The sequence below is a fragment of the Diceros bicornis genome, chromosome X (assembly GCF_020826845.1).
Source record: "Diceros bicornis minor isolate mBicDic1 chromosome X, mDicBic1.mat.cur, whole genome shotgun sequence".
In the NCBI taxonomy this organism is placed as follows: Eukaryota; Metazoa; Chordata; class Mammalia; order Perissodactyla; family Rhinocerotidae; genus Diceros; species Diceros bicornis.
The window spans coordinates 53275940-53291661 of NC_080781.1; positions in this window are offsets into that span (position 1 = coordinate 53275940).

The following is a 15722-nucleotide window of genomic DNA, read 5'->3' on the forward strand; positions in this document are numbered from 1 at the left end:
AGCTGGAAGTAAGTGAGATGGGGCATGAAGTTACTTCTAGGAGTTGGAGACACACAAACTTCAGCTCAGTTCTGGGCATCTTTGAAAGTCCTATACAAACTTGTTCCTACATAGTAACTTGCAACTTTGAATGAGAATGTGCTTGCTTACAGCAACGTGCTATATGTTCTGAATGCCCGAATTGGGAATCTGTGTCAAAACTTTGTTAGGAATTATGTGATCCTTACTAGCTGGAAGTAAGGGAGTTGGGGCATGAAGTTATTTCTAGAGGTTGGACACATACCAAGTTTAGCTCAGTTCTGGGCATCTTTGAAATACCTATACAAACTTGTTCCTACATAGTAACTTGCAACTTTGAATGAGAATGTGCTTGCTTACAGCAACGTGCTATATGTTCTGAATGCCCGAATTGGGAATCTGTGTCAAAACTTTGTTAGGAATTATGTGATCCTTACTAGCTGGAAGTAAGGGAGATGGGGCATGAAGTTATTTCTAGGAGTTGGAGACATACAACGTTTAGCTCAGTTCTGGGCATCTTTGAAATACCTATACAAACTTGTTCCTACATAGTAACTTGCAACTTTGAATGAGAATGTGCTTGCTTACAGCAACGTGCTATATGTTCTGAATGCCCGAATTTGGAATCTGTGTCAAAACTTTGTTAGGAATTATGTGATCCTTACTAGATGGAAGTAAGGGAGATGGGGCATGAAGTTATTTCTAGGAGTTGCAAACATACAACGTTTAGCTCAGTTCTGGGCATCTTTGAAATACCTATACAAACTTGTTCCTACATAGTAACTTGCAACTTTGAATGAGAATGTGCTTGCTTACAGCAACGTGCTATATGTTCTGAATGCCCGAATTGGGAATCTGTGTCAAAACTTTGTTAGGAATTATGTGATCCTTACTAGCTGGAAGTAAGGGAGATGGGGCATGAAGTTATTTCTAGGAGTTGGAGACATACGAACTTCAGCTCAGTTCTGGGCATCTTTGAAATACCTATACAAACTTGTTCCTACATAGTAACTTGCAACTTTGAATGAGAATGTGCTTGCTTACAGCAACGTGCTATATGTTCTGAATGCCCGAATTGGGAATCTGTGTCAAAACTTTGTTAGGAATTATGTGATCCTTACTAGCTGGAAGTAAGGGAGTTGGGGCATGAAGTTATTTCTAGGAGTTGGAGACATACCAAGTTAAGATCAGTTCTGGGCATCTTTGAAATACCTATACAAACTTGTTCCTACATAGTAACTTGCAACTTTGAATGAGAATGTGCTTGCTTACAGCAACGTGCTATATGTTCTGAATGCCCGAATTGGGAATCTGTGTCAAAACTTTGTTAGGAATTATGTGATCCTTACTAGCTGGAAGTAAGGGAGATGGGGCATGAAGTTATTTCTAGGAGTTGGAGACATACAACGTTTAGCTCAGTTCTGGGCATCTTTGAAATACCTATACAAACTTGTTCCTACATAGTAACTTGCAACTTTGAATGAGAATGTGCTTGCTTACAGCAACGTGCTATATGTTCTGAATGCCCGAATTTGGAATCTGTGTCAAAACTTTGTTAGGAATTATGTGATCCTTACTAGATGGAAGTAAGGGAGATGGGGCATGAATTTATTTCTAGGAGTTGCAAACATACAACGTTTAGCTCAGTTCTGGGCATCTTTGAAATACCTATACAAACTTGTTCCTACATAGTAACTTGCAACTTTGAATGAGAATGTGCTTGCTTACAGCAACGTGCTATATGTTCTGAATGCCCGAATTGGGAATCTGTGTCAAAACTTTGTTAGGAATTATGTGATCCTTACTAGCTGGAAGTAAGTGAGTTGGGGCATGAAGTTATTTCTAGAGGTTGGACACATACCATGTTTAGCTCAGTTCTGGGCATCTTTGAAATACCTATACAAACTTGTTCCTACATAGGAACTTGCAACTTTGAATGAGAATGTGCTTGCTTACAGCAACGTGCTATATGTTCTGAATGCCCGAATTGGGAATCTGTGTCAAAACTTTGTTAGGAATTATGTGATCCTCACTAGCTGGAAGCAAGGGAGATGGGGCATGAAGTTACTTCTAGGAGTTGGAGACACACAAACTTCAGCTCAATTCTGGGCATCTTTGAAAGTCCTATACAAACTTGTTCCTACATAGTAACTTACAACTTTGAATGAGAATGTGCTTGCTTACAGCAACGTGCTATATGTTCTGAATGCCCGAATTGGGAATCTGTGTCAAAACTTTCTTTGGAATTATGTGATCCTTACTAGCTGGAAGTAAGGGAGATGGGGCATGAAGTTATTTCTAGGAGTTGGAGACATACAACGTTTAGCTCAGTTCTGGGCATCTTTGAAATACGTATACAAACTTGTTCTTACATAGTAACTTGCAACTTTGAATGAGAATGTGCTTGCTTACAGCAACGTGCTATATGTTCTGAATGCCCGAATTGGGAATCTGTGTCAAAACTTTGTTAGGAATTATGTGATCCTTACTAGCTGGAAGTAAGGGAGTTGGGGCATGAAGTTATTTCTAGAGGTTGGACACATACCAAGTTTAGCTCAGTTCTGGGCATCTATGAAATACCTATACAAACTTGTTCCTACATAGTAACTTGCAACTTTGAATGAGAATGTGCTTGCTTACAGCAACGTGCTATATGTTCTGAATGCCCGAATTGGGAATCTGTGTCAAAACTTTGTTAGGAATTATGTGATCCTCACTAGCTGGAAGTAAGGGAGATGGGGCATGAAGTTATTTCTAGGAGTTGGAGACATACGAACTTCAGCTCAGTTCTGGGCATCTTTGAAATACCTATACAAACTTGTTCGTACATAGTAACTTGCAACTTTGAATCAGAATGTGCTTCCTTACAGCAACGTGCTATATGTTCTGAATGCCCGAATTGGGAATCTGTGTCAAACCTTTGTTAGGAATTATGTGATCCTTACTAGCTGGAAGTAAGGGAGTGGGGCATGAAGTTTTCTAGAGGTTGGACACATACCATGTTTAGCTCAGTTCTGGGCATCTTTGAAATACCTAACAAACTTGTTCCTACATAGTAACTTGCAACTTTGAATGAGAATGTGCTTGCTTACAGCAACGTGCTATATGTTCTGAATGCCCGAATTGGGAATCTGTGTCAAAACTTTGTTAGGAATTATGTGATCCTTACTAGCTGGAAGTAAGGGAGTTGGGGCATGAAGTTATTTCTAGAGGTTGGACACATACCAAGTTTAGCTCAGTTCTGGGCATCTTTGATATACCTATACAAACTTGTTCCTACATAGTAACTTGCAACTTTGAATGAGAATGTGCTTGCTTACAGCAACGTGCTATATGTTCTGAATGCCCGAATTGGGAATCTGTGTCGAAACTTTGTTAGGAATTATGTGATCCTTACTAGCTGGAAGTAAGTCAGATGGGCATGAAGTTATTTCTAGGAGTTGGAGACATACCAAGTTAAGCTCAGTTCTGGGCATCTTTGAAATACCTATACAAACTTGTTCCTACATAGTAACTTGCAACTTTGAATGAGAATGTGCTTGCTTACAGCAACGTGCTATATGTTCTGAATGCCCGAATTGGGAATCTGTGTCAAAACTTTGTTAGGAATTATGTGATCCTTACTAGCTGAAAGTAAGGGAGTTGGGGCATGAAGTTATTTCTAGAGGTTGGACACATACCAAGTTCAGCTCAGTTCTGGGCATCTTTGAAATACCTATACAAACTTGTTCCTACATAGTAACTTGCAACTTTGAATGAGAATGTGCTTGCTTACAGCAACGTGCTATATGTTCTGAATGCCCGAATTGGGAATCTGTGTCAAAACTTTGTTAGGAATTATGTGATCCTTACTAGCTGGAAGTAAGGGAGATGGGGCATGAATTTATTTCTAGGAGTTGGAGACACACAACGTTTAGCTCAGTTCTGGGCATCTTTGAAATACCTATACAAACTTGTTCCTACATAGTAACTTGCAACTTTGAATGAGAATGTGCTTGCTTACAGCAACGTGCTATATGTTCTGAATGCCCGATTTGGGAATCTGTGTCAAAACTTTGTTAGGAATTATGTGATCCTTACTAGATGGAAGTAAGGGAGATGGGGCATGAAGTTATTTGTAGGAGTTGGAGACATACAACGTTTAGCTCAGTTCTGGGCATCTTTTAAATACCTATACAAACTTGTTCCTACATAGTAACTTGCAACTTTGAATGAGAATGTGCTTGCTTACAGCAACGTGCTATATGTTCTGAATGCCCGAATTGGGAATCTGTGTCAAAACTTTGTTAGGAATTATGTGATCCTTACTAGCTGGAAGTAAGGGAGTTGGGGCATGAAGTTCTTTCTAGAGGTTGGACACATACCAAGTTTAGCTCAGTTCTGGGCATCATTGAAATACCTATACAATCTTGTTCCTACATAGTAACTTGCAACTTTGAATGAGAATGTGCTTGCTTACAGCAACGTGCTATATGTTCTGAATGCCCGAATTGGGAATCTGTGTCAAAACTTTGTTAGTAATTATGTGATCCTCACTAGATGGAAGTAAGGGAGATGGGGCATGAAGTTATTTCTAGGAGTTGGAGACATACAACGTTTAGCTCAGTTCTGGGCATCTTTGAAATACCTATACAAACTTGTTACTACATAGTAACTTGCAACTTTGAATGAGAATGTGCTTGCTTACAGCAAGGTGCTATATGTTCTGAATGCCCGAATTGGGAATCTGTGTCAAAACTTTGTTAGGAATTATGTGATCCTCACTAGCTGGAAGTAAGGGAGATGGGGCATGAAGTTATTTCTAGGAGTTGGAGACATACAACGTTTAGCTCAGTTCTGGGCATCTTTGAAATACCTATACAAACTTGTTCCTAAATAGTAACTTGCAACTTTGAATGAGAATGTGCTTGCTTACAGCAACGTGCTATATGTTCTGAATGCCCGAATTTGGAATCTGTGTCAAAACTTTGTTAGGAATTATGTGATCCTTACTAGATGGAAGTAAGGGAGATGGGGCATGAATTTATTTCTAGGAGTTGCAAACATACAACGGTTAGTTCAGTTCTGGGCATCTTTGAAATACCTATACAAACTTGTTCCTACACAGTAACTTGCAACTTTGAATGAGAATGTGCTTGCTTACAGCAACGTGCTATATGTTCTGAATGCCCGAATTTGGAATCTGTGTCAAAACTTTGTTAGGAATTATGTGATCCTTACTAGCTGGAAGTAAGGGAGATGGGGCATGAAGTTATTTCTAGGAGTTGGAGACATACCAAGTTTAGCTCAGTTCTGGGAATCTTTGAAATACCTGTACAAACTTGTTCCTACATAGGAACTTGCAACTTTGAATGAGAATGTGCTTGCTTACAGCAACGTGCTATATGTTCTGAATGCCCGAATTGGGAATCTGTGTCAAAACTTTGTTAGGAATTATGTGATCCTCACTAGCTGGAAGTAAGTGAGATGGGGCATGAAGTTACTTCTAGGAGTTGGAGACACACAAACTTCAGCTCAGTTCTGGGCATCTTTGAAAGTCCTATACAAACTTGTTCCTACATAGTAACTTGCAACTTTGAATGAGAATGTGCTTGCTTACAGCAACGTGCTATATGTTCTGAATGCCCGAATTGGGAATCTGTGTCAAAACTTTGTTAGGAATTATGTGATCCTTACTAGCTGGAAGTAAGGGAGTTGGGGCATGAAGTTATTTCTAGAGGTTGGACACATACCAAGTTTAGCTCAGTTCTGGGCATCTTTGAAATACCTATACAAACTTGTTCCTACATAGTAACTTGCAACTTTGAATGAGAATGTGCTTGCTTACAGCAACGTGCTATATGTTCTGAATGCCCGAATTGGGAATCTGTGTCAAAACTTTGTTAGGAATTATGTGATCCTTACTAGCTGGAAGTAAGGGAGATGGGGCATGAAGTTATTTCTAGGAGTTGGAGACATACAACGTTTAGCTCAGTTCTGGGCATCTTTGAAATACCTATACAAACTTGTTCCTACATAGTAACTTGCAACTTTGAATGAGAATGTGCTTGCTTACAGCAACGTGCTATATGTTCTGAATGCCCGAATTTGGAATCTGTGTCAAAACTTTGTTAGGAATTATGTGATCCTTACTAGATGGAAGTAAGGGAGATGGGGCATGAAGTTATTTCTAGGAGTTGCAAACATACAACGTTTAGCTCAGTTCTGGGCATCTTTGAAATACCTATACAAACTTGTTCCTACATAGTAACTTGCAACTTTGAATGAGAATGTGCTTGCTTACAGCAACGTGCTATATGTTCTGAATGCCCGAATTGGGAATCTGTGTCAAAACTTTGTTAGGAATTATGTGATCCTTACTAGCTGGAAGTAAGGGAGATGGGGCATGAAGTTATTTCTAGGAGTTGGAGACATACGAACTTCAGCTCAGTTCTGGGCATCTTTGAAATACCTATACAAACTTGTTCCTACATAGTAACTTGCAACTTTGAATGAGAATGTGCTTGCTTACAGCAACGTGCTATATGTTCTGAATGCCCGAATTGGGAATCTGTGTCAAAACTTTGTTAGGAATTATGTGATCCTTACTAGCTGGAAGTAAGGGAGTTGGGGCATGAAGTTATTTCTAGGAGTTGGAGACATACCAAGTTAAGATCAGTTCTGGGCATCTTTGAAATACCTATACAAACTTGTTCCTACATAGTAACTTGCAACTTTGAATGAGAATGTGCTTGCTTACAGCAACGTGCTATATGTTCTGAATGCCCGAATTGGGAATCTGTGTCAAAACTTTGTTAGGAATTATGTGATCCTTACTAGCTGGAAGTAAGGGAGATGGGGCATGAAGTTATTTCTAGGAGTTGGAGACATACAACGTTTAGCTCAGTTCTGGGCATCTTTGAAATACCTATACAAACTTGTTCCTACATAGTAACTTGCAACTTTGAATGAGAATGTGCTTGCTTACAGCAACGTGCTATATGTTCTGAATGCCCGAATTTGGAATCTGTGTCAAAACTTTGTTAGGAATTATGTGATCCTTACTAGATGGAAGTAAGGGAGATGGGGCATGAATTTATTTCTAGGAGTTGCAAACATACAACGTTTAGCTCAGTTCTGGGCATCTTTGAAATACCTATACAAACTTGTTCCTACATAGTAACTTGCAACTTTGAATGAGAATGTGCTTGCTTACAGCAACGTGCTATATGTTCTGAATGCCCGAATTGGGAATCTGTGTCAAAACTTTGTTAGGAATTATGTGATCCTTACTAGCTGGAAGTAAGTGAGTTGGGGCATGAAGTTATTTCTAGAGGTTGGACACATACCATGTTTAGCTCAGTTCTGGGCATCTTTGAAATACCTATACAAACTTGTTCCTACATAGGAACTTGCAACTTTGAATGAGAATGTGCTTGCTTACAGCAACGTGCTATATGTTCTGAATGCCCGAATTGGGAATCTGTGTCAAAACTTTGTTAGGAATTATGTGATCCTCACTAGCTGGAAGCAAGGGAGATGGGGCATGAAGTTACTTCTAGGAGTTGGAGACACACAAACTTCAGCTCAATTCTGGGCATCTTTGAAAGTCCTATACAAACTTGTTCCTACATAGTAACTTACAACTTTGAATGAGAATGTGCTTGCTTACAGCAACGTGCTATATGTTCTGAATGCCCGAATTGGGAATCTGTGTCAAAACTTTCTTTGGAATTATGTGATCCTTACTAGCTGGAAGTAAGGGAGATGGGGCATGAAGTTATTTCTAGGAGTTGGAGACATACAACGTTTAGCTCAGTTCTGGGCATCTTTGAAATACGTATACAAACTTGTTCTTACATAGTAACTTGCAACTTTGAATGAGAATGTGCTTGCTTACAGCAACGTGCTATATGTTCTGAATGCCCGAATTGGGAATCTGTGTCAAAACTTTGTTAGGAATTATGTGATCCTTACTAGCTGGAAGTAAGAGAGATGGGGCATGAAGTTATTTCTAGGAGTTGGAGACATACCAAGTTAAGCTCAGTTCTGGGCATCTTTGAAATACCTATACAAACTTGTTCCTACATAGTAACTTGCAACTTTGAATGAGAATGTGCTTGCTTACAGCAACGTGCTATATGTTCTGAATGCCCGAATTGGGAATCTGTGTCAAAACTTTGTTAGGAATTATGTGATCCTTACTAGATGGAAGTAAGGGAGATGGGGCATGAAGTTATTTCTAGGAGTTGGAGACATACAACGTTTAGCTCAGTTCTGGGCATCTTTGAAATACCTATACAAACTTGTTCCAACACAGTAACTTGCAACTTTGAATGAGAATGTGCTTGCTTACATCAACGTGCTATATGTTCTGAATGCCCGAATTGGGAATCTGTGTCAAAACTTTGTTAGGAATTATGTGATCCTTACTAGCTGGAAGTAAAGGAGTTGGGGCATGAAGTTATTTCTAGAGGTTGGACACATACCAAGTTTAGCTCAGTTCTGGGCATCTATGAAATACCTATACAAACTTGTTCCTACATAGTAACTTGCAACTTTGAATGAGAATGTGCTTGCTTACAGCAACGTGCTATATGTTCTGAATGCCCGAATTGGGAATCTGTGTCAAAACTTTGTTAGGAATTATGTGATCCTCACTAGCTGGAAGTAAGGGAGATGGGGCATGAAGTTATTTCTAGGAGTTGGAGACATACGAACTTCAGCTCAGTTCTGGGCATCTTTGAAATACCTATACAAACTTGTTCCTACATAGTAACTTGCAACTTTGAATCAGAATGTGCTTCCTTACAGCAACGTGCTATATGTTCTGAATGCCCGAATTGGGAATCTGTGTCAAACCTTTGTTAGGAATTATGTGATCCTTACTAGCTGGAAGTAAGGGAGTGGGGCATGAATTTTTCTAGAGGTTGGACACATACCATGTTTAGCTCAGTTCTGGGCATCTTTGAAATACCTAACAAACTTGTTCCTACATAGTAACTTGCAACTTTGAATGAGAATGTGCTTGCTTACAGCAACGTGCTATATGTTCTGAATGCCCGAATTGGGAATCTGTGTCAAAACTTTGTTAGGAATTATGTGATCCTTACTAGCTGGAAGTAAGGGAGTTGGGGCATGAAGTTATTTCTAGAGGTTGGACACATACCAAGTTTAGCTCAGTTCTGGGCATTTTTGATATACCTATACAAACTTGTTCCTACATAGTAACTTGCAACTTTGAATGAGAATGTGCTTGCTTACAGCAACGTGCTATATTTTCTGAATGCCCGAATTGGGAATCTGTGTCGAAACTTTGTTAGGAATTATGTGATCCTTACTAGCTGGAAGTAAGGGAGATGGGGCATGAATTTATTTCTAGGAGTTGGAGACACACAACGTTTAGCTCAGTTCTGGGCATCTTTGAAATACCTATACTAACTTGTTCCTACGTAGTAACTTGCAACTTTGAATGAGAATGTGCTTGCTTACAGCAACGTGCTATATGTTCTGAATGCCCGATTTGGGAATCTGTGTCAAAACTTTGTTAGGAATTATGTGATCCTTACTAGCTGGAAGTAAGGGAGTTGGGGCATGAAGTTCTTTCTAGAGGTTGGACACATACCAAGTTTAGCTCAGTTCTGGGCATCATTGAAATACCTATACAATCTTCTTCCTACATAGTAACTTGCAACTTTGAATGAGAATGTGCTTGCTTACAGCAACGTGCTATATGTTCTGAATGCCCGAATTGGGAATCCGTGTCAAAACTTTGTTAGTAATTATGTGATCCTCACTAGATGGAAGTAAGGGAGATCGGGCATGAAGTTATTTCTAGGAGTTGGAGACATACAACGTTTAGCTCAGTTCTGGGCATCTTTGAAATACCTATACAAACTTGTTACTACATAGTAACTTGCAACTTTGAATGAGAATGTGCTTGCTTACAGCAAGGTGCTATATGTTCTGAATGCCCGAATTGGGAATCTGTGTCAAAACTTTGTTAGGAATTATGTGATCCTCACTAGCTGGAAGTAAGGGAGATGGGGCATGAATTTATTTCTAGGAGTTGGAGACATACAACGTTTAGCTCAGTTCTGGGCATCTTTGAAATACCTATACAAACTTGTTCCTACATAGTAACTTGCAACTTTGAATGAGAATGTGCTTGCTTACAGCAACGTGCTATATGTTCTGAATGCCAGAATTGGGAATCTGTGTCAAAACTTTGTTAGGAATTATGTGATCCTTACTAGCTGGAAGTAAGGGAGATGGGGCATGAAGTTATTTCTAGGAGTTGGAGACATACAACGTTTAGCTCAGTTCTGGGCATCTTTGAAATACCTATACAAACTTGTTCCTACATAGTAGCTTGCAACTTTGAATGAGAATGTGCTTGCTTACAGCAACGTGCTATATGTTCTGAATGCCCGAATTGGGAATCTGTGTCAAAACTTTGTTAGGAATTATGTGATCCTTACTAGCTGGAAGTAAGGGAGATGGGGCATGAAGATATTTCTAGGAGTTGGAGACATACAACGTATAGCTCAGTTCTGGGCATCTTTGAAATACCTATACAAACTTGTTCCTACTTAGTAACTTGCAACTTTGAATGATAATGTGCTTGCTTACAGCAACGTGCTATATGTTCTGAATGCCCGATTTGGGAATCTGTGTCAAAACTTTGTTAGGAATTATGTGATCCTTACTAGCTGGAAGTAAGGGAGTTGGGGCATGAAGTTATTTCTAGAGGTTGGACACATACCAAGTTTAGCTCAGTTCTGGGCATCTTTGAAATACCTATACAAACTTGTTCCTACATAGTAACTTGCTTCTTAGAATGAGAATGTGCTTGCTTACAGCAACGTGCTATATGTTCTGAATGCCCGAATTGGGAATCTGTGTCAAAACTTTGTTAGGAATTATGTCATCCTCACTAGCTGGAAGTAAGGGAGATGGGGCATGAAGTTATTTCTAGGAGTTGGAGACATACAAACTTCAGCTCAGTTCTGGGCATCTTTGAAAGTCCTATACAAACTTGTTCCTACATAGTAACTTGCAACTTTGAACGAGAATGTGCTTGCTTACAGCAACGTGCTATATGTTCTGAATGCCCGAATTGGGAATCTGTGTCAAAACTTTGTTAGGAATTATGTGATCCTTACTAGCTGGAAGTAAGGGAGATGGGCCATGAAGTTATTTCTAGGAGTTGGACACATACCAAGTTTAGCTCAGTTGTGGGCATCTTTGAAATACCTATACAAACTTGTTCCTACATACTAACTTGCAACTTTGAATCAGAATGTGCTTGCTTACAGCAACGTGCTATATGTTCTGAATGCCCGAAGTGGGAATCTGTGTCAAAACTTTGTTAGGAATTATGTGATCCTCACTAGCTGGAAGTAAGGGAGAAGGGGCATGAAGATATTTCTAGGAGTTGGAGACATACAACGTGTAGCTCAGTTCTGGGCATCTTAGAAATACCTATACAAACTTGTTCCTACATAGTAACTTGCAACTTTGAATGAGAATGTGCTTGCTTACAGCAACGTGCTATATGTTCTGAATGCCCGATTTGGGAATCTGTGTCAATACTTTGTTAGGAATTATGTGATCCTTACTAGCTGGAAGTAAGGGAGTTGGGGCATGAAGTTATTTCTAGAGGTTGGACACATACCAAGTTTAGCTCAGTTCTGGGCATCTTTGAAATACCTATACAAACTTGTTCCTACATAGTAACTTGCAACTTTGAATGAGAATGTGCTTGCTTACAGCAACGTGCTATATGTTCTGAATGCCCGAATTGGGAATCTGTGTCAAAACTTTGTTAGGAATTATGTGATCCTTACTAGCTGGAAGACAGGGAGATGGGGCATGAAGTTATTTCTAGGAGGTGGACACATACCCACTTTAGCTCAGTTCTGGGCATCTTTGAAATACCTATACAAACTTGTTCCTACATAGTAACTTGCTTCTCAGAATGAGAATGTGCTTGCTTACAGCAACGTGCTATATGTTCTGAATGCCCGAATTGGGAATCTGTGTCAAAACTTTGTTAGGAATTATGTGATCCTCACTAGCTGGAAGTAAGGGAGATGGGGCATGAAGTTATTTCTAGGAGTTAGAGACATACAACGTTTAGCTCAGTTCTGGGCATCTTTGAAATACCTATACAAACTTGTTCCTACATAGTAACTTGCAACTTTGAATGAGAATGTGCTTGCTTACAGCAACGTGCTATATGTTCTGATTGCCCGAATTGGGAATCTGTGTCAAAACTTTGTTAGGAATTATGTGATCCTTACTAGCTGGAAGTAAGGGAGATGGGGCATGAAGTTATTTCTAGGAGTTGGAGACATACAACGTTTAGCTCAGTTCTGGGCATCTTTGAAATACCTATACAAACTAGTTCCTACATAGTAACTTGCAACTTTGAATGAGAATGTGCTTACTTACAGCAACGTGCTATATGTTCTGAATGCCCGAATTGGGAATCTGTGTCAAACCTTTGTTAGTAATTATGTGATCCTTACTAGCTGGAAGTAAGGGAGATGGGGCATGAAGTTATTTCTAGGAGTTGGAGACATACAAAGTTTAGCCTAGTTCTGGGCATCTTTGAAATACCTATACAAACTTGTTCCTACATAGTAACTTGCAACTTTGAATGAGAATGTGCTTGCTTACAGCAACGTGCTATATGTTCTGAATGCCCGAATGGGGAATCTGTGTCAAAACTTTGTTAGGAATTATGTGATCCTTACTAGCTGGAAGTAAGGGAGATGGGGCATGAAGTTATTTCTAGGAGTTGGAGACATACAACGTTTAGCTCAGTTCTGGGCATCTTTGAAATACCTATACAAACTTGTTCCTACATAGTAACTTGCAACTTTGAATGAGAATGTGCTTGCTTACAGCAACGTGCTATATGTTCTGAATGCCCGAATTGGGAATCTGTGTCAAAACTTTGTTAGGAATTATGTCATCCTTACTAGCTGGAAGTAAGGGAGTTGGGGCATGAAGTTATTTCTAGAGGTTGGACACATACCAAGTTTAGCTCAGTTCTGGGCATCTTTGAAATACCTATACAAACTTGTTCCTACATAGTAACTTGCAACTTTGAATCAGAATGTGCTTGCTTACAGCAACGTGCTATATGTTCTGAATGCCCGAATTGGGAATCTGTGTCAAAACTTTTTTAGGAATTATGTGATCCTTACTAGATGGAAGTAAGGGAGATGGGGCATGAAGTTATTTCTAGGAGTTGGAGACATACAACGTTTAGCTCAGTTCTGGGCATCTTTGAAATACTTATACAAACTTGTTCCTACATAGTAACTTGCAACTTTGAATGAGAATGTGCTTGCTTACAGCAACGTGCTATATGTTCTGAATGCCCGAATTGGGAATCTGTGTCAAAACTTTGATAGGAATTATGTGATCCTTACTAGATGGAAGTAAGGGAGATGGGGCATGAAGTTATTTCTAGGAGTTGGAGACATACAACGTTTAGCTCAGTTCTGGGCATCTTTGAAATACCTATACAAACTTGTTCCTACATAGTAACTTGCAACTTTGAATGAGAATGTGCTTGCTTACAGCAACGTGCTATATGTTCTGAATGCCCGAATTGGGAATCTGTGTCAAAACTTTGTTAGGAATTATGTGATCCTTACTAGCTGGAAGTAAGAGAGATGGGGCATAAAGTTATTTCTAGGAGTTGGACACATACCCACTTTAGCTCAGTTCTGGGCATTTTTGAAATACCTATACAAACTTGTTCCTACATAGTAACTTGCTTCTTAGAATGAGAATGTGCTTGCTTACAGCAACGTGCTATATGTTCTGAATGCCCGAATTGGGAATCTGTGTCAAAACTTTGGTAGGAATTATGTGATCCTTACTAGCTGGAAGTAAGGGAGATGGGGCATGAAGTTATTTCTAGGAGTTGGAGACATACCAAGTTAAGCTCAGTTCTGGGCATCTTTGAAATACCTATACAAACTTGTTCCTACATAGGAACTTGCAACTTTGAATGAGAATGTGCTTGCTTACAGCAACGTGCTATATGTTCTGAATGCCCGAATTGGGAATCTGTGTCAAAACTTTGTTAGGAATTATGTGATCCTCACTAGCTGGAAGCAAGGGAGATGGGGCATGAAGTTACTTCTAGGAGTTGGAGACACACAAACTTCAGCTCAATTCTGGGCATCTTTGAAAGTCCTATACAAACTTGTTCCTACATAGTAACTTGCAACTTTGAATGAGAATGTGCTTGCTTACAGCAACGTGCTATATGTTCTGAATGCCCGAATTGGGAATCTGTGTCAAAACTTTGTTACGAATTATGTGATCCTTACTAGCTGGAAGTAAGAGAGATGGGGCATAAAGTTATTTCTAGGAGTTGGACACATACCCACTTTAGCTCAGTTCTGGGCATTTTTGAAATACCTCTACATACTTGTTCCTACATAGTAACTTGCTTCTTAGAATGAGAATGTGCTTGCTTACAGCAACGTGCTATATGTTCTGAATGCCCGAATTGGGAATCTGTGTCAAAACTTTGTTAGGAATTATGTGATCCTCACTAGCTGGAAGTAAGGTAGATGGGGCATGAAGTTATTTCTAGGAGTTGGAGACATACAAACTTCAGCTCAGTTCTGGGCATCTTTGAAAGTCCTATACAATCTTGTTCCTACATAGTAACTTGCAACTTTGAATGAGAATGTGCTTGCTTACAGCAACGTGCTATATGTTCTGAATGCCCGAATTGGGAATCTGTGTCAAAACTTTGTTAGGAATTATGTGATCCTCACTAGCTGGAAGTAAGGGAGATGGGGCATGAAGTTATTTCTAGGAGTTGCAGACATACAACGTTTAGCTCAGTTCTGGGCATCTTTGAAATACCTATACAAACTTGTTCCTACATAGTAACTTGCAACTTTGAATGAGAATGTGCTTGCTTACAGCAACGTGCTATATGTTCTGAATGCCCGAATTGGGAATCTGTGTCAAAACTTTCTTAGATATTATGTGATCCTTACTAGATGAAAGTAAGGGAGATGGGGCATGAAGTTATTTCTAGGAGGTGGACACATACCCACTTTAGCTCAGTTCTGGGCATCTTTGAAATACCTATACAAACTTGTTCCTACATAGTAACTTGCATCTTGGAATGAGAATGTGCTTGCTTACAGCCACGTCCTATATGTTCTCAATGCGCGAATTGGGAATCTGTGTCAAAACTTTGTTAGGAATTATGTGATCCACACTAGCTGGAAGTAAGGGAGATGGGGCATGAAGTTATTTCTAGGAGTTGGAGACATACAACGTTTAGCTCAGTTCTGGGCATCTTTGAAATACCTATACAAACTTGTTCCTACATAGTAACTTGCAACTTTGAATGAGAATGTGCTTGCTTACAGCAACGTGCTATATGTTCTGAATGCCCGAATTGGGAATCTGTGTCAAAACTTTGTTAGGAATTATGTGATCATTACTAGCTGGAAGTAAGGGAGATGGGGCATGAAGTTATTTCAAGGAGTTGGAGACATACAACGTTTAGCTCAGTTCTGGGCATCTTTGAAATACCTATACAAACTTGTTCCTACATAGTAACTTGCAACTTTGAATGAGAATGTGCTTGCTTACAGCAACCTGCTATATGTTCTGAATGCCCGAATTGGGAATCTGTGTCAAAACTTTGTTAGGAATTATGTGATCCTTAC